This window comes from Epinephelus lanceolatus, chromosome 21 (assembly GCF_041903045.1).
Source record: "Epinephelus lanceolatus isolate andai-2023 chromosome 21, ASM4190304v1, whole genome shotgun sequence".
NCBI classification, from domain to species: domain Eukaryota; kingdom Metazoa; phylum Chordata; class Actinopteri; order Perciformes; family Serranidae; genus Epinephelus; species Epinephelus lanceolatus.
This window is the reverse complement of record NC_135754.1, coordinates 1,875,035-1,900,493: the sequence shown is the minus strand read 5'-3', so window position 1 is coordinate 1,900,493 and position 25,459 is coordinate 1,875,035. Positions and strand designations below refer to the sequence as shown.

The 25,459-nt window shown below is 42.6% G+C and overlaps 1 long non-coding RNA gene across 1 annotated transcript in view; it reads right to left on the bottom strand.

Annotated features, from left to right (window-relative positions):
• The window catches only part of LOC144459418 (uncharacterized), an 83,722-nt gene extending 58,717 nt beyond the window's left edge, over positions 1 to 25,005 (bottom strand). The window contains exon 1 of the long non-coding RNA XR_013488395.1: positions 24,810 to 25,005. This is a non-coding gene — a long non-coding RNA (uncharacterized LOC144459418). The remainder of the gene's footprint in view (positions 1 to 24,809) is intronic.
• Positions 25,006 to 25,459: the final 454 nt, after the last annotated feature.

Sequence of the window (25,459 nt, the reverse complement as noted above, 5' to 3'; positions counted from 1 at the left end):
CCTGTTTTTGCACATGGGAGCGAGACACATATCTCTCATAGACCTCATTTTTCCGAGGTGTGCAGTAGTCATCGAAAAGTTTTAGTACCGTGTCCAGGTCATCTTTATCCTCATCCTCCGCAAACGTGAATGTGTTAAACACCTCAGTAGCATGCGGGCCAGCCACTGTCAGCAACAAAGCTATGTTACGTTCTCCAGAGTTAGACGAGGCGTCAATTGCCGTGAGGTAGAGCAGAAAACGTTGCTTGAAGGACCGTCAGTTTTCATCCACATTACCATCCAGCTGCAGATTACCGGGTGGTTTTATCCCCTCCATCGTCATAGTATGTCCTTATCGTGTGTTCAGTAATTCCTGGTACCATATATTCAGTGCCGTCGCAACTGGACAGGCAAACTAGGCAATTGCCTAGGGCCCCGAGCTGGAAGGGGGCCCCCAGCGACGGCTGACATTGGTCCATATCAATGACAATATGATGGAACCCCTATAGACACTGCAACAACGACAACACGTTGGAATCCCCCCTACTAGCTGCTGCTTGTGAGTGGCTAAGTAGGGTGACCAGACGTCCCGCATTGTGCGGGACTGCACAGCATTTCTGGCTCTTTTCACGCGTCACGCAAATTGAGACCATGTCCCGCATGATAGGTTGCCACCCGCACTAGCATTGTTGGAGTACCATAGTACTACGGTACCTCACGGTACCACTACTGTGGGATAAGTTCAAAGTCCAATCGCAAGAGGGTGAGTGTCCATGCGCCGTCCAATAACGGCGCGTGCTGGCCACCTGGCACTCAATATGCTATTGAGTATCTTAGTATCTAAGTTATTATTTCTTTCTTTTTACTTGTAGGTTAGATTTGTTTATATATGCTACAGTGATTTGTTTTCCACAGAGCTCTATGGTGCGAGCATTTTACTCGCATTTGCGACTAAAAATAGTTTTGCGCAAGCAAAACAAATCATTCAGGAGCATGCTGTGCGAGTACAGATTTCAACCAGCAGCAGAAACGAAAGGCGAATCTTGCCGGTTGTGGGTTAAACGGGGGACACAGACGCCGTATTCCTGTCAAATACAGCACAGTGGCGGCACACAGTATGTGATGTGTCAGAGGCCCCCAGAGTGTCTTGTAACAGCCCTGCATGTATTGTCTTTATATGTACAGTACAGGCCAAAAGTTTGGACACACCTTCTCATTCAATGCGTTTTCTTTATTTTCATGACTATTTACATTGTAGATTCTCACTGAAGGCATCAAAACTATGAATGAACACATGTGGAGTTATGTACTTAACAAAAAAAGGTGAAATAACTGAAAACATGTTTTATATTCTAGTTTCTTCAAAATAGCCACCCTTTGCTCTGATTACTGCTTTGCACACTCTTGGCATTCTCTCCATGAGCTTCAAGAGGTAGTCACCTGAAATGGTTTTCCAACAGTCTTGAAGGAGTTCCCAGAGGTGTTTAGCACTTGTTGGCCCCTTTGCCTTCACTCTGCGGTCCAGCTCACCCCAAACCATCTCGATTGGGTTCAGGTCCGGTGACTGTGGAGGCCAGGTCATCTGCCGCAGCACTCCATCACTCTCCTTCTTGGTCAAATAGCCCTTACACAGCCTGGAGGTGTGTTTGGGGTCATTGTCCTGTTGAAAAATAAATGATCGTCCAACTAAACGCAAACCGGATGGGATGGCATGTCGCTGCAGGATGCTGTGGTAGCCATACTGGTTCAGTGTGCCTTCAATTTTGAATAAATCCCCAACAGTGTCACCAGCAAAACACCCCCACACCATCACACCTCCTCCTCCATGCTTCACAGTGGGAACCAGGCATGTGGAATCCATCTGTTCACCTTTTCTGCGTCTCACAAAGACACGGCGGTTGGAACCAAAGATCTCAAATTTGGACTCATCAGACCAAAGCACAGATTTCCACTGGTCTAATGTCCATTCCTTGTGTTTCTTGGCCCAAACAAATCTCTTCTGCTTGTTGCCTCTCCTTAGCAGTGGTTTCCTAGCAGTCTCCTCTTAACAGTTGTTCTAGAGATGGGTCTGCTGCTAGAACTCTGTGTGGCATTCATCTGGTCTCTGATCTGAGCTGCTGTTAACTTGCGATTTCTGAGGCTGGTGACTCAGATGAACTTATCCTCAGAAGCAGAGGTGACTCTTGGTCTTCCTTTCCTGGGTCGGTCCTCATGTGTGCCAGTTTCGTTGTAGCGCTTGATGGTTTTTGCGACTCCACCTGGGGACACATTTAAAGTTTTTGCAATTTTCCGGACTGACTGACCTTCATTTCTTAAAGTAATGATGGCCACTCGTTTTTCTTTAGTTAGCTGATTGGTTCTTGCCATAATATGAATTTTAAGAGTTGTCCAATAGGGCTGTCGGCTGTGTATTAACCTGACTTCTGCACAACACAACTGATGGTCCCAACCCCATTGATAAAGCAAGAAATTCCACTAATTAACCCTGATAAGGCACACCTGTGAAGTGGAAACCATTTCAGGTGACTACCTCTTGAAGCTCATGGAGAGAATGCCAAGAGTGTGCAAAGCAGTAATCAGAGCAAAGGGTGGCTATTTTGAAGAAACTAGAATATAAAACATGTTTTCAGTTATTTCACCTTTTTTTGTTAAGTACATAACTTCACATGTGTTCATTCATAGTTTTGATGCCTTCAGTGAGAATCTACAATGTAAATAGTCATGAAAATAAAGAAAACGCACTGAATGAGAAGGTGTGTCCAAACTTTTGGCCTGTACTGTATATATAACAAGAGTCTCTCACAAGTGACTTTCTGGTTTGTGTCATTTACTCCAAAACATGCTCCGGTAACTCCCACTTTACAGCAGACGTAAAACATCCGTCAACCCCGCCTATCTTTACGACAGCTACTCTTATCAGTACAGATGCTTGTCCTCAGTGACTTTAACACTTGACTGGCTTCTTGTTCTAGGTCTGCTGACAGTTTGCTCTGGGAGCTCTTCTAACCTAGCAACAGGTAAGAATCCGCAGGGCAGCAATAGATCACGATGTAGCGTCCGAAGCGGACCATCTTTGCCCTCTGGTTGGACCGTATATACAGTAAGGTTACTAGCACGTTTGACCACTACATGAATGTCAGGTTCCCATGTATCGGCCTACTTGTGTTTGCCCCTTATCCGAACGTTCCTAACAAGAACGCGATCACCTGCCTCAAAGTGGAGTTTGTTACGTTCGGCTGTCTTCAAGGCATTTTCAGTGGCGACTTGATAGCTTTCTTCTAGGCGGCCTTTTAGATCATGTACATACTGGGAGTGTGACTTTGGTGAACTGCAGGCAGGTAGATTGAAGGCTAAATCGACCGGCAGCCGAGGCTGTCTGCCAAACATTAGTTCATATGGTGTGAACCCCATCACATCACTCCGTGTGCAATTATAGGCATGCACTAATGGCTTAACAAACTCTCGCCAGTGAGACTTATCTTTGTTCTCCAGGGTGCCCAACATCTGGAGGAAGGTCCGATTGAATCTCCCTACCGGATTGCTTCTGATATTGCTTCTGTGTGATATGGGGTGGTCTTCATCTTTTGAATACCAGCAATCCAGCATAACTCTTTAATGGTACAGGATTCAAAATCCGGGCTCTGGTCACTCAGAAGCTTCTCTGGAAAACCGTAGTGCACCAGAAAGTTTTCCCATAAACACCTCGCCACAGTCTGTGCCTTTTGATTTCGAGTTGGTATGGCGACTGCGTACTTAGTGAAATGGTCTGTGAGAACCAGTATGTCTTTAGTGTTACTCTGGTCTGGCTCCAAAGAGAGAAAATCCATGCAGACCAGTTCTAGAGGTCTGCTGGTCCTGATGTTCAACAAGGGCGCTGCTCTCTCAGGTGGGGTTTTTCGGCGCACACACCGTTCACGTCTTGATTTTGTGCTCAACTTCTGTGGACACCCTGGGCCAATAGAATCATGACCTCACCAGGTCAAGAGTCCGTTCTATGCCTAGGTGACCTAAGTCATCATGTAGACTTTTCAGTGCAATGGCTCTCAATTCAGCTGGCAGTGCTAACTGGTACATGATCTGCCCATGTTTTTGTTGTGTCCTGTATAGCACTACGTCCCTAATCACCAATCGCTTCCATTCTCGAAGCCACAAGGCTAGGTCAGGGAGTTATTGTCGTAGTGTAGGAGGAGGCTTGTCTCCCAACTCCAAGTGATCAACAACAGCTCTGAGATCTGAGTCGGCTCTCTGTTTGTCCCTTCTGAATTGATAGCAAGTGACTCCACAAGGGTGACTGATGGACATGAGCCTGCAGAGCTTTTATGAGACCACTGGACTTTGTGCCTGTCACAGATAGCTCTTATTGCTTCAGGCAGAACAACATCTTTAGGTTCCAGATCTGCTAGGTAATGTAGAGTGAACTGCTTAATTCTCTCACTTTCTTTTTTTGACACTGAGTCATTCTTAAAGGATAACTTTGGTATTTTTCAACCTGGGCCCTATTTCCCCATGTGTATGTGTGCGTATGATTCATAGGTACAGCTCATTCTAAAACTAGTTCATTGTTGAGGGAGGCGGAGGCAGCCGGCAGCTGCAAAACAAGCTAAAATGGTAACGGGGGCAAATGCGTCCCGTATAAGTTTGCACATTAAAAGTGCTTTTTTTCATTCAGATCGGCAGTGCTATCTCTGTAAATAGCATACTAAGTGTTTCGAACATTGTTTATATAACATTACCTCCACTGTGTCTGTAGCTCTCTCTACTCGTGGGACAGCCGTTTTCTTGAGGAAGAGGTGTTTCGGGATTGGATGTCTTCTCTTCTTCGGCTAGCAGTAGTCATCTTGGGAGAAGTGAGCACTGCAGACCTGATGGTCTGGAAGGCGCAGTGTCTGGACAGGAGTGTTAGCATCCATTTGTAGCACAACTAGCCACAACTTCAGCATCTCCCTGGGCGACAAAGGCAGCCTATGAAAGCTGTACGGGGTGTTGCGCGACATCCTGTTCTTGCAATTCGGATAAGCACAAACACGAACCATTGTTTTCAATCGATGCAGTAAAACTCTCAACTGTACTCCGGGACAACCAGCGCCACTCTGAGCGGCGCTCAGCATGGCTCCTGTGTTTTCTTCCGGCAACAAGCCGGGTCAGGGGTCAGGGAAACGCTTAGTATGCTATTTACAGAGATAGCACTGGCGATCTGAACTAGTCAGTGGTGAAAAAAAGCACTTTTAATGCACAAACTTATACAGGACGCATTTGCCCCCTTTACTGTTTTAGCTCGTTTCGCAGATGCCGGCTGCATCTGCCTCCCTTAATACTGAACCAATTTTAGAACGAGTTGTACCTATGAATCATACGCACACATACACATGGGGAAATAGGGCCCAGGTAGAAAAATACCAAAGTCATCCGTTAAGCTCTCCATGTGGTCTTGAAAGTCCGTCCACATCCTGATTTTGCGTTCCTGCTCTGTACTGGAGCTTGAAAGAATAGGTTGATAGACCTGACAGCCACCGATAGCTACTGGCGTCCAACTTGGCAGAGGTCAAAATATAGGTCATCGGATTGCTGTCTGTGACAACAGTGAACTCCGTGCCATAGAGATAGTCACTGAACTTGGCGGTGACGGCCCACTTTAGAGCCAGGAACTCTAGTTTGTGAGTGGGGTACTTGGCCTCACTTTTTGTTAGTCCTCTGCTCGCGAAGGCGAAAGCTCTCATTTGTCCATCTTGTTCTTGATACAAGGCTGCACCAAGCCCCATCGTACTGGCATCAGTGTGTAGGATGTATGGGAGTTTGGGGTTTGTTTAAGACAGGGGCTGTGGTGAGCTTGTTGATGATCTCATCAAATGCTCTTTGACATTCTGAAGTCCACCTTTCTCCAAACGATTCCTTTGGGTGGAAGTACTGGGTAGTCTTCTCTCTCTCTCTCTCTACTGCCATGTTTCCTGAGAGGGGGGTACCCTGCTGTGAGATTGGTGAGAGGCTTAATGGTTTTGGAATAATCTTTCACAAACCTCCTTTAGTATCCAGAAAACCCCAAGAAGGACTGCAGTTCCTTATGTTTTTTTGGTACTGGCCAGGTCTTAAGGGCCTCGATTTTCTGTGGGTCTGTCTCAACTCCATGTTGGGACCCAATGTGGCCCAGATATTTGACGGACGTCTGGAAAAATTTACATTTTTCTGGAGAGAGTTTCAATCCATACTCTTTTAGTCATGTCAGGACTTGCAGTAGCCTCAACTCGTGTTCTTCTAGGGTGTCTGAGAAGACTATGAGGTCATCGATGAAGACCAACACTTCGGATGAGGTCTCCCATGCACCGCTCCATGAGTCATTGAAACATACAGTACAGGCCAAAAGTTTGGACACACCTTCTCATTCAATGCGTTTTCTTTATTTTCATGACTATTTACATTGTAGATTCTCACTGAAGGCATCAAAACTATGAATGAACACATGTGGAGTTATGTACTTAACAAAAAAAGGTGAAATAACTGAAAACATGTTTTATATTCTAGTTTCTTCAAAATAGCCACCCTTTGCTCTGATTACTGCTTTGCACACTCTTGGCATTCTCTCCATGAGCTTCAAGAGGTAGTCACCTGAAATGGTTTTCCAACAGTCTTGAAGGAGTTCCCAGAGGTGTTTAGCACTTGTTGGCCCCTTTGCCTTCACTCTGCGGTCCAGCTCACCCCAAACCATCTCGATTGGGTTCAGGTCCGGTGACTGTGGAGGCCAGGTCATCTGCCGCAGCACTCCATCACTCTCCTTCTTGGTCAAATAGCCCTTACACAGCCTGGAGGTGTGTTTGGGGTCATTGTCCTGTTGAAAAATAAATGATCGTCCAACTAAACACAAACCGGATGGGATGGCATGTCGCTGCAGGATGCTGTGATAGCCATGCTGGTTCAGTGTGCCTTCAATTTTGAATAAATCCCCAACAGTGTCACCAGCAAAACACCCCCACACCATCACACCTCCTCCTCCATGCTTCACAGTGGGAACCAGGCATGTGGAATCCATCCGTTCACCTTTTCTGCGTCTCACAAAGACACGGCGGTTGGAACCAAAGATCTCAAATTTGGACTCATCAGACCAAAGCACAGATTTCCACTGGTCTAATGTCCATTCCTTGTGTTTCTTGGCCCAAACAAATCTCTTCTGCTTGTTGCCTCTCCTTAGCAGTAGTTTCCTAGCAGCTATTTGACCATGAAGGCCTGATTGGCGCAGTCTCCTCTTAACAGTTGTTCTAGAGATGGGTCTGCTGCTAGAACTCTGTGTGGCATTCATCTGGTCTCTGATCTGAGCTGCTGTTAACTTGCGATTTCTGAGGCTGGTGACTCGGATGAACTTATCCTCAGAAGCAGAGGTGACTCTTGGTCTTCCTTTCCTGGGTCGGTCATCATGTGTGCCAGTTTGGTTGTAGCGCTTGATGGTTTTTGCGACTCCACTTGGGGACACATTTAAAGTTTTTGCAATTTTCTGGACTGACTGACCTTCATTTCTTAAAGTAATGATGGCCACTCGTTTTTCTTTAGTTAGCTGATTGGTTCTTGCCATAATATGAATTTTAAGAGTTGTCCAATAGGGCTGTCGGCTGTGTATTAACCTGACTTCTGCACAACACAACTGATGGTCCCAACCCCATTGATAAAGCAAGAAATTCCACTAATTAACCCTGATAAGGCACACCTGTGAAGTGGAAACCATTTCAGGTGACTACCTCTTGAAGCTCATGGAGAGAATGCCAAGAGTGTGCAAAGCAGTAATCAGAGCAAAGGGTGGCTATTTTGAAGAAACTAGAATATAAAACATGTTTTCAGTTATTTCACCTTTTTTTGTTAAGTACATAACTCCACATGTGTTCATTCATAGTTTTGATGCCTTCAGTGAGAATCTACAATGTAAATAGTCATGAAAATAAAGAAAACGCATTGAATGAGAAGGTGTGTCCAAACTTTTGGCCTGTACTGTACTTGGTGCATTTGTGATTCCCTGTGGCATCTTGTTGAACTCCCAAAAGCCAAGGGGAGCTGAGTTTCCTGAAATAGATGCACAAACGCACAGAACCGTTCTTCTTACGTACGACAACTATGGATGATGCAAATGGAGACTCAGACTCTCGGATAACACCGGAATCCAGTAGCTCTTGGAGATTCCTGACTGCATCCACATTGTGTGGGTGAATGGGTCTAGCTAGGTGCTTGAAAGGCGTCTCATCACTAAGTCTGATGTGATGTTTCACTTTATCAGTGTGGCCATAGTCCAGATCATGCAAGGAAAAGATTTCAGGCATGGAATTGAGCTGTGCTGTGATCCGGTCTTTCCACTCAGGTGGCAATGAGGAGTCCCCAAAGTCGAAGTCCATCTTTTTGGTTTGGGGGCCATCTGAGTTCGGCAAATGCTCCTTTCCCATTACCTGCTGAATAGCATTGATTTCGGCCAGCACCGTCTTGGGAGGGATTGTGATGTCATTTTTAGTCTCATTCCTCAGCAGAACTGGTACACAGTAAGGGCGCTTAACAGGCAAGGTGCACAGGGAGCTAGCCACCGTCAGTCCACCAGGAAGGGAAGACTGCGATGGTGCCTCCACGGTCACCCATTTCTCACTGGGAGCACCACTCACATGGACCAACCCATCCAGGACAATAGTGCTGCCAGCTGGCACTACTTCAGGGACATTTCCTCGTACCTTCACTCGCCCTAGAGTACCAGTGCTTGCTTGTCATTGTCGTAGTAGTAGAGGATGTCTAGCGTGTTGGTGCCAATGAGAATTTGAGGCATATCATTCACATTAGGGACCACTAATGCTAAAGTGGGCACAGTGATCTTTGTCCCCACAAACTCCTCTGGGGAAATCAAGCTCAACTCCACATACCCAAGGTAGGGCACTGCCTGCCCGTTGGCTCCTTCTACTTCCAGCTCTCCCTCTAACAGGTCATCCAGGGGCTTCATGCAATGGTGAGGTAAGTGTTCCTTGTAAAATGACTCTGGAATAGTAGTCACTTGAGATCCTGTGTCTAGAAGAGAGTTGACCTCCTGGCCTTCAATATTGACTAAAGCAGGGCATTTTGTTCCTATCAGCCTTGATGGCAGTCTGATGGTCCTGCTGCTGCTTCTCTTTGAGCAGCTGTCTCTTCTCTTCAACCAAAAGAGGATTAGGTTCACTCTCGCAGTCAACTGCAAGATGTCCGTCCTCTCCGCAGCGGAAACAGTACCACGGACGAGGCCTGTTAGCTGTTGGTTCCCCAGGACTGGGCTGCCCACCTACTTTCTTGCCAACAGGCTGGCACTCATTCCTCATGGGGGCCTCCCGTGAGCGTGCTGATGCCACTCTCTGAAGGCTCTGGGCTTGAGATGTAGTCACCTGGGCTTGGAGCTGCACAAGCTGATGCTTCAGTGTCTTAATCTCTGCTGCTTCTGAGTGGTCATCTTTTGTTTCATCAGCCACTGCCTTCATGTTAGCGACTTGAGCTTTAACGTCCGCAATCTGTCTCTTCAGTGTGTTTATTTCTGCCATTTCAGAACATTTTGACTTGGCCTTATGAGGGTAGTCTGCATCACTGCAACTTGAGCTTGTATTTCGTTTATCTGTTTCTTTAGCAGCTCAGTCTCAGTAGTTTCTCCCTCAGATGCAGCACATGTGTATGCAGTCAGACAGTGCGATGTAGTTCGAAGCTATGGGACACTGGAGCTTTGTTTATGTAGCCCAAGGTGCTTCCTCATACGATTATCATTTGCTGTTTGTTTGTCTTCCTCTGTCCTGCTAAGTAGCACCAGATCAGCAAAAGAAGGTGGTGTATTAGTCTTTTGTTCCAGTTGGAGGTCGGTGATCAAGCCATTCAGTTCAGTTCAGTTTATTTAGAGTGTAAAATCACCATGGTAGAAACATGGTCTCAGTACACTTTACAGAATCAATTACAATAGGAAACGATCAAGGGAAAGAGCAGACAGCCAAATAGGTAAAAACACACAAAAAGACAGAGGAAAAACAGACAAGGATATAACAATTGGAAAACTCAAATTTCTCCAGAACACTGGGTAAAAAGGTGTGTTTTAAGAAGTGTTTTAAAAATGGCAATGGAAGTGGATTCTTTAATATGTAGCGGGAGGCGATTCCATAAGTAAGGTGCATGGTAGGAAAAGGCCCTGCAACCAATTGATTTTTTAGTTACTGAGGGAATGACCAGAAGGTGAGAGTTCAAAGAGCGCAGGGGACGAGGCGGAATATAGGGTGTGAGTAATTCGGATAGGTAGGATGGGGCCAGACCATGTAATGCCTTATAAGTTAAAAGAAGGATCTTAAAATCAGCTCTGGCCTGGACAGGCAACCAATGCAGAGATGCTAAGACAGGAGTTATATGACTGTATTTACTTGTTCTGGTCAAAATTCTAGCGGCAGCATTCTGCACAAGTTGAAGACTACGAGTAGCAGATGCAGGGAGGCCAGAGAAAAGAACATTACAATAATCTAATCTAGAAGACACAAGAGCATGGAGGACGATTTCAGCATTGCGATGAGACAAAACAAGGCGGATTTTAGCAATGTTACGGAGATGGAAAAAGGTTGATTTGGTGATCTCCCTGATATGTGGCTGAAAAGATCAAGTATGGTCAAAGGTGACTCCTAAGTTTCTTATGCACGAACCCTCCGTGATTATACTACCATCAACATTACAACAAAAATTTAGAGACAACTGCTTGTAATTAGAGGGCTTGATCACCACTAGGTCAGTCTTGGCAGCATTTAACATGAGAAGGTTCTGACTCATCCAGAGTTTAATTTTACATACACATGCGTCTAGATTACGGGAGAGGGGTCATCAGGCTGTAGTGGCATGTACAGTTGGACATCATCCGCATAGCATTGATATTTGATGCCACATTCTGAAATGATCCTTCCTAGAGCGAGCAAATAAATACAAAACAAAAGTGGGCCAAGGACAGAACCTTGGGGCACACCAGAGCTCACATTGGAGCATTCGGAGAAAGAATTATTGAAGTTAACACATTGGGTTCTGTCAGATAAATAAGAGCGGAACCATGAAAGTCCCGACCCATAGCCTATGTAAGAGGATAGTGTGATCTACAGTGTCAAATGCCGCACTTAAATCAAGCATTAAAAGTATGGAAGCAGACCCAGTATCTGCTGTGATCAAGAGATCATTAACAACTCTGGTCAGGGCAGTTTCGGTGAAGTGACAGGATCGGAAACCAGATTGAAATTTATCAAAAAGATTATTAGTGGTAAGATGAGTAGTCAGCTGATTGGCAACAATTCTCTCAAGTATTTTAGATGAAAAAGGAAGAGTGGAGACAGGTCGATAGTTGGCAAGAACCAGTGGGTCAGAGTTGGGTTTTTTGAGGAGCGGTTTAATGATTGCAGATTTATATGTTAATGGGACAGACCCCTCGGATAGAGACATGTTGAAGATAGTGCGTGTAGGACCATTTAAGATGTGAAAGAGTTCCTTAAAGAGGGCAGATGGGATAGGATCTGATGTGCTCGTAGTGGGCTTAGCGGCCGCTACCAGTGAGGCTAAGACCTCAGAGGAGATTGGTTCAAACTGTGAAACAGAGCTGGTGAACCGGGTCTCAGAGTGTAGATCAACTATGTTGCTAGAGGGCTGCTGATTAATAATCTCATATCTGATTAAAGAGATTTTATCAGTGAAAAAAAAAAAATCATCAGATGTAAAAGACGAACTTAAAACAGGGGACGACTAGGTCAGCTTAGCCACAGTATTAAACAGGACCCGTTGATTATTCTTATTCATCTCAATCAACTTGGAAAAATAAGCCGCCCTAGCAGTAGAAAGTGCATGTTTATAACATTTGAAACCGTGGGACCAGGCAAGGCGAGAGGATTCGGATTTGGTAGCACACCACCTGTGTTCAAGTCTGCGACAAGTCCGCTTTAAGGAGCGAGTGTGGTCTGAGAACCAGGGTACAGATTTAGTTCACTTGCCTCTACTGGTTTTAAGAGGGGCGATAGACTCAAGTGTTTCTAGCATTGCAATATTTATGTTATCAGTGAGACAGTTGAGAGACTCGCTCATGGAGGAAGCTGATTCAAGTTTATCAGGCAGACATTCAGCTAAAAGGGACTTAACATGGTCATTTATATGGCATAAGGAGCGGGGCTTAGGTTCTGAGCGTGTACTCAGCACACAGGACTCAATATTAAAAAAGATACAGGAATGGTCAGACAGGGACCTGCAATATGGACGAAATGCCAGCAGTGACGCCTTTCGTGAAAACAAGATCCAATGTATTACCACGAATGTGGGTGGCATTTTTGACATGTTGGATAAAATCGAGACTAGAAAGAAGATCCAGAAATTCAGTTGCTTTGGAATCAGAACTGTCATTAATATGGAAGTTCAGATCGCCCAGGAGGACTATGTTGTCATATTTAGTCAAAGCAATTGATAGAAGCTCAGAAAATTCAGATAAGAAAATGGGGTTATGCCTAGGTGGTCTATAAATAACCAATGCCAAAACATGTCGGTGGGTTTCAGTAACCATGGCCAGGTACTCAAAAGATGAGACAGCACCAAATGAGCATACAGTACATGAAAATGAGTTAGAGTAGATGACTGCAAGACCACCCCCTGATCTGTCTTGCCTAGCAGAAAATAAAAAGCTATAGTCAGGGGGGGACGCCTCAGTAAGGACAACATTGGCAGTGGAAGACAGCCAGCACTCAGTGAGGAAGAAGAAATGCAAACCATATTTAGTAATAATGTCATTAATATAAAAGGTCTTGTTCGAGAGAGACCTTATATTTAGTAGTGCACAGCTGAGGTTGGCAGGAGGGTGAGCCAGGGGGACATGATTACCTCTAAGAGTGCTGACATTAACCAGATAAGGAGAAGAACCAGAAGGTTTAACAGACAGTGAACATCGATTACGCACAGGCCTGTTGTGAGTTATGACTGGTATGAGGGAGGGGCAGGCTTCACAGATTGAAGCCATTATCCCAACAGCCCCGGCAAAACTTGTAAGAGATAAGGATTTAGTTCACTCTCTGGGATACCTCCTCTTCTAACAACTGCACTCAGAGTGACTTGCAAGCAGTTCAGGTAGTGAGGCGGTTTCTCATCATTGTTCTGCAATGTTCCCATGAACTTGGCCAACAGTTCATCCCCATCCTCTACTGAACCATACACTGAATCTAGGAGCTGGAGATATACTGATGGCGAGTCTTGAGGGCTAACATGCTGGATAACATCAGTAGATGGGGACAGCAAACTGTCCAGGATCTTATGTGTTCTATGCAAGTCAGACATGGATGAATCCGTTAGCAACAAGCCAACATTTGCTCTCCAGGTATCATAGTCCAGTTAACTGTTAGGACAGGGGATCTTCTCAGAAAAGGGCCTGAGACGAAATGAAGAGTGCATGGGAGACATTGTTTCATTGGCTCACATGACATGTTCGACGACTACCTGCTGTACAGCAGGAGGGTTGACGTCATTCACAGTGAGGGCTGAAGGAGTCATTGCAGTGGTGTCATCACTACCACCTGCCCTGTTAATCCCTTTAGCCCCTGTACTAATAGGGCCCCATTCTATTTGTCTGTTTGAAGTTCTGGCTGCACTAGTTACCTGTCAGGGGCTGGTGACATCAGATGGTGAGGTGAATAATCTAATAACCTACTTTTATGATAAGAAAACATTCTTTGGCACATATAAATGCAATTTTGGGGTGATTGGCTTATTAACATTAATAATGGCAAACACATATAGGCCTATACATGCCTTTTGGATTTTTTATTCCTTATTCCATGTCCGCCTATAATCCATGTGTGTTTAGGTGTATACAGTTTTTAAAAGGAGCAAGGTACTGATGAAATCTTTGCTGCATTGTGTGCAACAATTGTCTGTGAACATTCAGTCCAAATCTGGTGACATTCTGATAATTATTCCCCGAGATTCACGTGATAAGGCAGACACTGTCCCTTTTGGAGAAGCCTCAATTTTGACTGTTTTCAATTTTGGGGAGGCCTCAAAGATCACCCAAAAATTGTTATTAAGCTACTAGATAGGCAGGTCTATCATACCAAAATGTAAACTAGAGACATAGAGTAAGTCAAAAATACCAAAATTGTTTGGTCCCTTTGAGTGATATCAATTTATGAAAATTAGCCCCTCGACCCCTGGACTATAAAAGAAACAGGCAACCAGTGCAATGATGCAAGCTGAGGGCTAATGTGATCTCTTTTTTTCGTATTTGTTGAAATCCTGGCTGCAGCGTTCTGAATAACTTGTAGTTTCTTCAAAGACCAGTAAAAAGGGAGTTGCAGTTGTCCAAACAGCTAGTGATAAAAGCATGTATAAGTGTTTCAGCATCGTTCTGAGTTAAAAAAAGGTCTAATTCTGGCAATGTTTCTAAGGTGAAAAAAATATGTTTGTGCAACTCTGTTAAAATGGCTAATAAAATTAAGATCAGAGTCTAAAATCACACCCAGGTTTGTGACATGGGATTTAATCTGCTGGGACAGACTACCAAACTTTGACTGAAGTTTCTGCCTTTCTTCTAGTGGACCAACAAGTAAAATCTCTGCTGCTCGTTTAGTTAAAAAAAAAAATGTATTCATCCAAATGCTAATATCTGTAAGACAGGAAAAAGAGTGTTTAAAGAACTGGAGTCTCCTGATGAAACAGAGATATATAATTGCATATCATCCGCATAACAATGATAATGGACATTATGATGGCTAATTATTTTACCTAGAGGAAGCATATATAAAGAAAAGAGAACAGGACCAAGGATACTCCCCTGAGGTACACCATACTCAACATCAAATAAATCAATTTTATTTATAAAACCCAATATCACAAATCACAATTTGCCTCACAGGCCTTTACAGCATACGACACCCCTCTGTCCTTAGGACCCTCGCAGTGGATAAGGAAAAACTCCCCCAAAAACCCCTTTAACGGGGGAAAAAAACGGTAGAAACCTAGGAAGAGCAACTGAGGAGGGATCCCTCTTCCAGGACAGACAGACGTGCAACAGATGTCAAGCACAGCACTAGAGAGACCCATCCATTTCTCAAGTCGATGAATTAAAATAGAGTGGCCGACAGTGTCAAACGCAGCACTCAAATCTAATAAAAAGAGGACAGCAACGTTATTCAAGTCAGCTGCGATTCTAAGGTCGTTAACTACTTTTAATAACACAGTTTTGGTACTGTGGTTAGTACGATAGCCAGATTGGAATTGTCCAATAAATTATTAGTGTTCAGATGATTAAGTTGTTGATTAAAAACATTTTCTCTAATACTTTACCGATAAAAGGAAGATTTGAAATAGGCCTGTAATTGGCTAAGTCACTAGTGTTGAGATAAGGTTTCACCACGGCTGTTTTAAAAGCAGCAGGGAAAATACCAGACTGCAGAGAAGTGTTGATTATTCTAGTAGTGTCATTAGAAAGGCACAAAAAACGGGATTTAAACACTTTAGTAGGAACAGGGTCTAGTGAGCATAGTGGCACTAATTTCACTATCCGTGACTAAATTAAAGGATGTCATAGATGGAGGCTCACTAGCCAGTAGATCGCAAATGGTTGATGAATCTGTGATTAAAATACTGGACCTAATGGTGTCAATTTTTCCTTTAAAAATAGTGCAAACTCTTGACATTTCATTTCTGAGTTTTGATCATTTAAGCAACACGCCAGTTTTGGATTTAAAAGAGAGCTGATCGGGGAAAAAAGGACTTTGGAGTTGTGTTTATTTTCAATAATGATTTTTGAGAAATGGGCCTGTCTTGTTTGACAGCATTATTGTAAATACCAATATGGTATTTAAGGATGTCAAAGTGAACATTTAGTTAACTTTTCCTCCATTGTCTCTTAGCTCTGCAACTGTTTCTTTTATACTGGCAAATAGCAGCAGTTTTCCATGGTAATTTATGGGTTATTTGTCTTTTTTTAATTCTTGGAGGAGCAGCAATGTCAAAAGAAGATCTCAATTTATTGTTACAATCATGCACTAGATCATCAACAGAGCAGGTGTTGGATGGAGGAAAAGTATTCATGATATCAGAAAATCTAGTCCTAGCCTTGTGATATCAGAAATATCTATTTCGATACCTTTTGTGATGACTAAGTCTAATGTGTTTCCATGATTGTGGGTAGCCCCCTTGACATGTTGCACAAGACCAAAGCAAGAAGATCTAAAAATTCCATGGCATATAAATCAGCAGTATAACGTGAGCACGGAGCACCGCAACATGGCGACACCCTGTAACCGGCTTTTTTTTAGCACAAGTAATTTACGCTTAAATCCTGCTCTGTGGTAAAAAAAACTTCCGACTACTTAAACTGGATTTACTAGAGGACTACATCGACGAGTGTTTCGACCGATTATGCACTATGGATACTCCAAGCAGCAAGCGCTTCAGGAACTCCTCCACAGACACCGAATGACTCCCATCAGACAACCAACAAGTTAGTACACTCTTCGCCAGCATAAACACCACACTCTCATCACTAGATGCACGCATCGGCCTGGTAGAAGTTCTCCACAAAAAATTTAAAGGGCTGTGAGACAGTTTGGAGTTCAGCCAAGAGCAAATAACGTCACTCACTAAATCCAGTAAAGTACTTGAGAAGTCTGTCAAAACTCTTGAAACTCAGCTCACACAACTAACAAAAGAAAACAAGCACATGAAAGACACTGTACTCGACCTCCAAACGCGTAGCATGCGCGATAACCTGATTTTTTCAGGAATACCAGAAAATGCCCAGGAAAACCCGGAGAATGCTGTCATAAACTTTATGCAAACTCAAACTGACACCGGATAAAACCAAACGGATCACTTTCCACCGCGTCCATCGAATCGGCAACCTCAATCCAAACAGCACCAAACCGAGGCCCATAGTGGCCAAATTCGAACATTATAGGGACAAAGAACTTGTGAAAGGTCTGGGAAAAGAACTGAAGGGCACCCGTTTTGGGATGAATTACCAGTTCATCCAGGAGGGGAAACGTGCTGTAATAACTGTTGACAAACTGTATGTAGATGGCAAACTCTACCATAACAGAAACGTGACCACCTGGCTCAGCAGCAGCCACCACCATCAAACATGAAATCACACTGGCGGTTATAAGTAAATCAAATCAAAAATCCACATATCAATGTTTTGGTTCACTGTGCTCTCTCTCTCTCTCTCTCTCTCTCTCTCTCTCTCTCTCTCTCTCTCCATCCAGTCATCCTTTTTTTTCCTTTTCTTATGTTGCTTTTATTGTCTATCTCATTGATAGCAGTCAAATCAACTTTAAGGCAGGATCAGTGTCATGTAGATAATTATAATCTGAGTTATCACAAAAATCAGTCATTTCTAATGCTATATAGTTTACTGATTTTCCATCAAAGCATAATGAAACCCCTGTTACATCATATCCAATCATATAAAACTAAACAATTACTTCAAATCTCAAATTCGTGAGTTGGAACATTCAAGGCATTGGATCGCAGGCAAAAAGGACTAAGGTCATCAACAGATGCGTCACGTCAATAGAAACCGAGGGGGCACGTGCCCCCTCAGATTTGAGGGATGATTTTTTTTTTTTCAACCAATTTTATTTTACTTACTTTACCTTACTTATATTTTACCATCTAGCTATGATCAGTGGTCATATTGAGTGAAATGTATTCTAAATAATCTCCTTCATCTCAGGCCCATTTAGTGGCCGTAACTTGCATAAAATGCATAAATGGTAATTTACGCATTATTTATTAGGATTTAGGGGAGATTTCCTGTTAGTAGTGATCACACACGGCAACAGAGCAACCATCTTGATAATAAACGATCTTTGGCCGATCATGTGACCGCTCACAGCTTTCCCGTTGGATTTTAGCCACCCGGGTCTCCCATTGGACAGCCGATCTTACCGGCTTGACATCTAGGCTTGGCTATCGTTATCTACGTCACGTTACGTTTTGCTGTCAGTAGTGGGAACCGGCCTGGGTTCACGTTTGTGTGTATTAACGTTAGTGTGTAGCCAAATATTTTATGCAATACAATAAGCTTAGCTATGTTTGCAATTTTTCCTAGCTGCTAGGGTTTGTTTGAGAAAAACTCCTTTTCTCCTTACACAAAATAGTTTACATGGCAAGGTGTAGATGCGTTAAGTGTGTGTGTGTGTGTGTGTGTGTGTATGTGTGTGTGTGTGTGTGTGTGTGTGTGTGTGTGTGTCTGGACGGGGGGGTCGGCTTTGAGTTTGGGCCCGATCCAACCTCAAGGCGTTGTGCAGCAGGGGCCCAAAATAAGTGATTTGAGGGCATCCCCCAAAGAAATTTGTGCGCGCGCATAGCGCACGAACCCAATCCACTGTGCCCCCTCACATCTTGGGGTTGCATGACTCCCCTGGTCATCAATCATTTAATGAAACTCCAATTAGATGTATGTTTACTTCAGGAAATCCACCTTTCTGAAACTGAACAATGCAAGCTGAAAACCTCTCACTATAATCAAAGTTACTCTGCCACTTACAGCTCAAGAAGAAGGGGAGTCACAATTCTAATAAGTAAAAATATACCACTTATCCTAAAATCAGCTATCACAGACCCAGAGGGGCGTTATGTTATTATCAATGTCTCACTGATAAAGGTTTTATAATCGCAAGTGTCTATGGTCCAAATAATGATGATCCTCAATTTTTACACACATATTTCTCTTCTTTTAAGACATGCCAGATTCAGTTATCATAATCGGAGGAGATTTTAACACAATAATAGACCAAGAGCTTGACAAGTCATCCACACCTAACAATTTTAAACCATGGAACTCATCTGAAACCATCAAGCAGTATATGAATGACTTTGGGCTTGGAGACATTTGGCGATAGCAAAATTTAGAGAATATTCATACTTTTCACATATTCACCATTCCTTTTTTCGTTTAGATTTTTTTCTTATTAGCAACTAATGTTGGGAATAATGTTGCAAATTAGCAACATTATTCCCAACATTTCAGACACACAGATCTATCCAGTTGTGATTAGTGACCATGCCCCTGTATCGTTCTGTCTGAACATCAGTTGTAATATACCATCAAGCCCAAGATGGCGCTTTAATACCTCATCATTGAAAGAAAATGAGAAATGAGGATTGAAAAAGGGGCAGCATGGTGGTGTGGTGGTTAGCACTGTCGCCTCACAGCAAGAAGGTTCCTGGTTCGATCCCGGGTGTGGGAGCCCTTCTGTGTGGAGTTTGCATGTTCTCCCCGTGTCAGCATGGCTTCTCTCCGGGCACTCCGGCTTCCTCCCACAGTCCTAATTGTCCTAATCCCTATTGATAACTCTAAATTGTCTAAATTGTCCATAGGTGTGAATGTGAGCGTGAATGGTTGTCTGTCTCTATGTGTCAGCCCTGCGATAGTCTGGCAACCTGTCCAGGGTGTACCCTGCCTCTCGCCCAATGTCAGCTGGGATAGGCTCCAGCCCCCCCGCGACCCTCAAGAGGATGAAACAGTTAGAAGATGGATGGATGGATGGATAGATGGAGGATTGAAAAAGATTTGGAAAAAAAAATTAAACAACTGAGCGACTCATATGCCAACAACCCATCAGAATTGGCCTATAGCAAACTTAAAGTTAAACTTCAATTAGATGATATCATTAAAAAAAAGAATACAATTAATGATAGAAAGATTAAGACTTGAGAAATTTGAATACAATAATATTATATTGTTACAATATTTAGCAAACCGGGAACTGCCCATTGGTTCGACAGCCCATTGGTCCGACATCCTATTGTTCCAACCATATTAAACTCATTGTTCCGAAGTCCGTTCCGAAATCATCATGATGCCCTGTGGTTAAGGTCTGGTTAGGTTTAGGCACAAAAACCACTTGGTTAGGGTCAGGAAAAGATCATGGTATGGGTCAAAATGAAAAAGAAAATGACAAACTCATAAGCCGTGAGCCTGCTCCGCCTCAAGCCGGTCGCGGCGCACCATATGCCCGTCGCGAGCCGTTCAGCACCGCGGACAGTCGGACTAATGGGATGTTGAACCAATGGGCTGTCGAACCAATGACATGGACCCAGCAAACCAACTGAAGCATAATAAAGAGAAGACATTCATTTCTTTCAGTTACCCAACCTCCCGGCTGCATGGGGTTACCAGGGGACTGCTAGCAGAGGCTATGTGGCTCCGCACCGGCTACCGGTGGTTGGCTAACTACTGCAGCTACAGAGTGATTTTCCATGGTGTGGAGCTGCGCTTCCAATTCACTAAGCCTCGCCTCCAACGCAGCAAATAAACTACATTTGTTACATGTACCACTGTCGCTAAAGGAGGCAGAGGAATAGCTAAACGTCTGGCACACCGAGCAAGAGAGAGAAGGAGAAGAAGCCATCGCAACTGTTAAGCTAACGTAGCTAACAAGGCTAATAGCTTGTAAAAAATAACTAAGATTAGCAAGAAAGTTGTTGAAAGAAGAGGAGAGCTATGAGTGCTTAAACGAAACTAGTGTGGATTAAAACGTGAAGTAGATGTTTAGCAGCTAAGTGAGGAAAATCAGAAAATTTGCAGTTAGGTCAATGGTTAGTTGGCTTCGACAAAGCTAAGTGTTCAGTTTGCTAATGCTGTTCACAGACAACGTCTTGCATGCAACTAAACATCCTCTGCATTGATCCAGACCGTTTGCGACACACATCACATTCTTATAGTCTCATTTACAAATAGGCTTTCAACAGACCCACACCCAAAGAGGCAACTCAAAGTCCCGCTTCTTTTCCTTTGTCTTTGTCCTGACCACACGGTCAGACAAGACCTCCCCCAATCTGAAGCCAGCTTTGATTCGGCCATCTTGTAGTTCTCTGTCCGCTATTTTGTTTTGTAGGCCAAACGGCCCTTTGATTACCACACCCGCCTTTGTATTGGCACAACAAGGGATGACCTTCACTGCAAAAGTAGTGTGCACTCCCAGGGCCTGAAGGATATCGATTGCCAAATGCCCTTTCAATGACAGAACAGGCCTTTACATAGGCCTAGTGCCTGTTGAATCTTGCCACCACTGCACTTTTCACAGCCTCTCTTCAGGTCCCCTAAAGCGCCAAAAGTGGACAATACTAGCAAATGTTAGTTTAGAAATTGAGTTTGCTAATGTCAACAAATGACTGGCACCCACAACAACACAGAGTGTAAACATGCTGCAGCGGTGGCCCATTTAAGGATCTTCAGGTAGGGCTGTAGCAACTCAAATTCAGCCAGAGCAAGACCAGAGCTTGCTGGTCTGTCAGGTCTGTCTCTTGAAATTCCTTCCGCTCTTCTCCTGGCAAAGTAGTGTGCTAGCTACCGGAAATGAGGCACAGGTACCACATAGTCACACAGTTAATTAATCAAATCCAGTGTCCCATATCAACAGTTTAGCACCCCTGGTGCCCAGAAAATCCTGGAGGAAACACTGACATGTAATACATTCTGCTAATGTGGTTTTAGCTGACTACTGTAAGCTAATATTAGCTTGCTTGCTACATGTTTAAAATGAAAAAATATCGATCAATCAATCAATTACTCAATCAATCAATCAATCCTGACTTACACAGGTATGTAGTTGTGAGAGGGTGCGGAACTTCACAGCTCTCAGTGCTAAGTAAGGGTAATTCTTTGAAACAGTGATCCAGAAAGAGCTCAGGACTACTTTGCCAATTGCAATTTGAAGCTGCTGTCTGCTGAAACTTTAGGAGCTTATATTCCAAGTACGAAGTGGGGTTATTTGCAGTAGGGTCCACAGAGAATGGGTCCAAATTCTGGAAAGTATTCTGCAAATGTTTCTGTCAGCTGTGAGAGGTGCTGGGACACTACATTGGTTATGTTCACATGGAGGGTGTCCTCCAATATTTTCACTCAAGAGTGGAAACATTTCCACCATTTCCTCCATTTTTTTGTTTGAAAACTTTGACTTTATCAGCAACCAAAAAGATGCTGCTGCTCCTCCCTTGGAGTGTGGGGTTCAACTCATTCAGCAGTGAAAAGATGTCAGAGAGGTAAGCAAGCTTAGCCTGTAACTGAAAATTCACATAGTGTTGTACAGGTGGGGTGTTTCCGATGTAAGAAACCAGTAGACTTCATTCCTTAGTTCAAACACGCAATTGAGGACCAGTCCTCTTGAGAGCCATATCACCTTGCTGTGATACAGCAGCTAGATGTAGTTTGCCTCCATGTGCTCACACAACTGAGAAAAACATCTCCAGTTCACAGCATTCTTTTTGATGAAATTGATGCTTACAATCATGTCCATTACTAATACGTCCACTACTGGCAGTAATTTTGATGCAAGGCTTCCACAATGGAGGAAACATTGTGTCCATTTAGCCCCTGGTACCCCATTGATTATATGCCTGATGATGCTGCTATGTTTCCTGCTCACTGACGCTGCGCCATCACTGCAAACACAGTTCTTCCGCTCCAGGCTATTCTCTGTTAAGTACTTGTCCAGGTAACACAAACAATGGTACGCCAGAGTTCATGTTGGTAGCTCTCCACAAGAAAGCATGTCTTCATGCAGACTACTGTCTTAAGCATAAAGAACAATAACCAGCAGTAAAGCGGCACTGCTAACACCTGCGGACTCATTCAGTTGTAAAGAAAAACATGGGCTACCTTTATTTTTTATAAAAATAGGCACACACACAAAAAGGACACACACATCCCATCCAGTCACAGTTGCTCTTGTGCCTTTTACTCAAATAACATACCCCACATAAATACACCTGACACGTTTCATATGACCCGATCCCTAACCTGGCGAGGTGATGTGGTTAGGGCAGTCTGCCCAGTCACTCCTGGAGCAGGTGGCCCCATCCCCCCTCGCAGGGAGAGACGGTACAGCAAGCACTAGTCCACGGCCCTGATAAGAGGCATGGTTTAGAGGTGGGGCTAACGGCAGATTAGCACGGATTTAAATACATTTCGAAGAAATGACAGACATGACAGTAATATTACATAACTTGCTAACACACAATGTTTGTGTTTAGAGTGCATGGAGAAATATAAACTCACCTGGAAGAAAGTATAAATGCTTTTATTGCTTTTAGAACATGGGGTAGGGGTGCACTCTTGTGCCCAAAATAAGTATTGTAAAATTCTTACAAAAAAAAAGAAAAACATCCTAAAAAAAATCACCTGTTTTTAGAGATGAAAAAGAGAAATGATCCTGAAAAAAACTCAGTTTTTACAGATGAAATAAAAGTAGAGAAATAATCCTGAAAAATAATCACCTGTTTTTACAGATGAAAAAATAAATAGAACAATGATCCTGAAAAAAAACTATTTTTACAAATGAAAAAAATATATACCAAATGATCCTACCTGTTTTTGTAGATATAAAAAAAAGAGATCACCTGTTCTTCGCCATAAAAAAAGATCCAGCAACAAATAACCTGTTTTTACAGATTAAAAATGATACTGAAAAATATCACATTTTTTTTGCAGATATAAAAATAAAGTAGCAAAATGATACTGAAACAAAATCAATTTTTACTGATTAAAAATGTAGAAAAATGATCCTAAAAAATGTACCTGTTTTGACAGATAAAAAAAGGGAAAAATAATCCTGAAAATAGAAAATTCTATTGTTATTACAGATAAAAAAAAAAAAAAATAGAAAAACGATCCTGTAAAGAATCACCTGTTTTTACAGATTAAAAAAGATAGAAAAATTATCTGGAAACATGTCACCTGTATTTCCAATTTTCAGAATTTAAAAAAAAAGAAAAATTATCCTGAAAAAAATCACCTGTTTTTACAAATAAAAAATAAAATAGAAAAACGATCCTGAAAAAAATAACCTGTTCCTACAGATAAAAGAAAAACTAGAAAAATGTTCTTTATTGCTTTTAGAACATGGAGTAGTGGTGCACTCTTGTGCCCAAAATTAGTATTGCAAACCGTTATAAAAATTATCCTGAACAAATAACCTGTTCTTACGGTTAAAAACAAAACAAAAAAGATCCTGAAAAAATTCTCCTGTTTTTATACATGAAAAAAAAGATCCTAAAAAACAAAATCGCCTGTTTTTACAGATAAAACAGAAGAAGAGAAATTATCCTGAAAAAATAAAAAACATGTTTTTACAGATGAAATATAAAATAGGTGTTGGCTTACTGAATACCAAACTTGAGACCTATTAATGATAGATGAATAAATCAGAAGGCACATTTCAGGAAGGTATCTGCACTCTCCACAGGTTGTCCGGTAAGAACAGGAATGATGTTGATGGGTTAATGAATCCAATTCACACACACTCTCATTGAGATGCCACTCATTTATTTGTGAACAAACTCTTCTGTTGATATTGTCTGTGTGGTTACTACAATAAAGAAATAAACAAAATGTGCATATTAATCATAATGCAATATTAGTGATAAACAAACAGACTGGCGTAAATTACACAATGCAAAAATAAGGCTATGTAATGATAAACAGTAAAAAGATGAATAAATGAGGAGATTTGAGTGTTTATGAATTTAAGGGACTGTCAACAAAAGCAACAGCTTAGCTCAGAAAGGCCCATATCTATTTCACTGGCATAGTGTGCACAGAGGGCGAGACAAATAAATGTGGGACTATCCTTTAATAGACGTATCGGCACGCTCACTACACTGCCGTGACATAAATAATAACACCTGACGGCACAGCAGTACACCATTATTCAACATAACAATATTATCAGGGATCATATACATCAATTGGAATATGAAATCGGCAATGATTAACCAATGCACAAGACACAGTACAGTACTATAAACTTAATTGCCGAATAACACACAGAATATAATTGAGAACAGTAACAGAATAACGTATTACTCACACTCTCATGGACGCACAAGACGGAGCAAATCAACAAAAGGGGAAGCAAGAGTCCAGAAAAACACAGCTGCAGGTTAAAATAGAGTCCAAACTGCTGGGAGGAACGAATAAAATCCGGAAACTGCAGCGGTGAATAAACCTCTCTTCATCGGCTCGCGCCAGACACTTCACTCAGTGCAGCAAAGGTCTCTGACTGGTTCAGCACATCATGCCATTAACTGTGCATGTGCGCTCCATGCACGTTCACGTGAACACCATGCGCAAGGTAACAGGCTCTAGGACTGTGCATGTGAACTGTGAATGGGCTGATGAGGGATGCTGTGTTAGAAATTGGCAATGAAGGGCTACCCTTCTGAACATGAAAGAAAATAGAAAAATGATCCTGAAATTTTTTTATAAAAAATAATTTTAATTAAAATTACCTGTTTTAACAGATGAAAAATAATATACACATATTCACTATATATACTACATAAGAATGAGTTTACTACATAAGTGTATACTACATATACACTGAAAGAAATCACCTGTTTTCACCTGTTTGAAAAAAAATAGAAAAATGATCCTGAAAAGATAACCTTTTTTTTACCGATAAAAAAAAATAGCAAAGTGATACTGAAGGAAATCACCCGTTTTTACAGATGGGAAAAA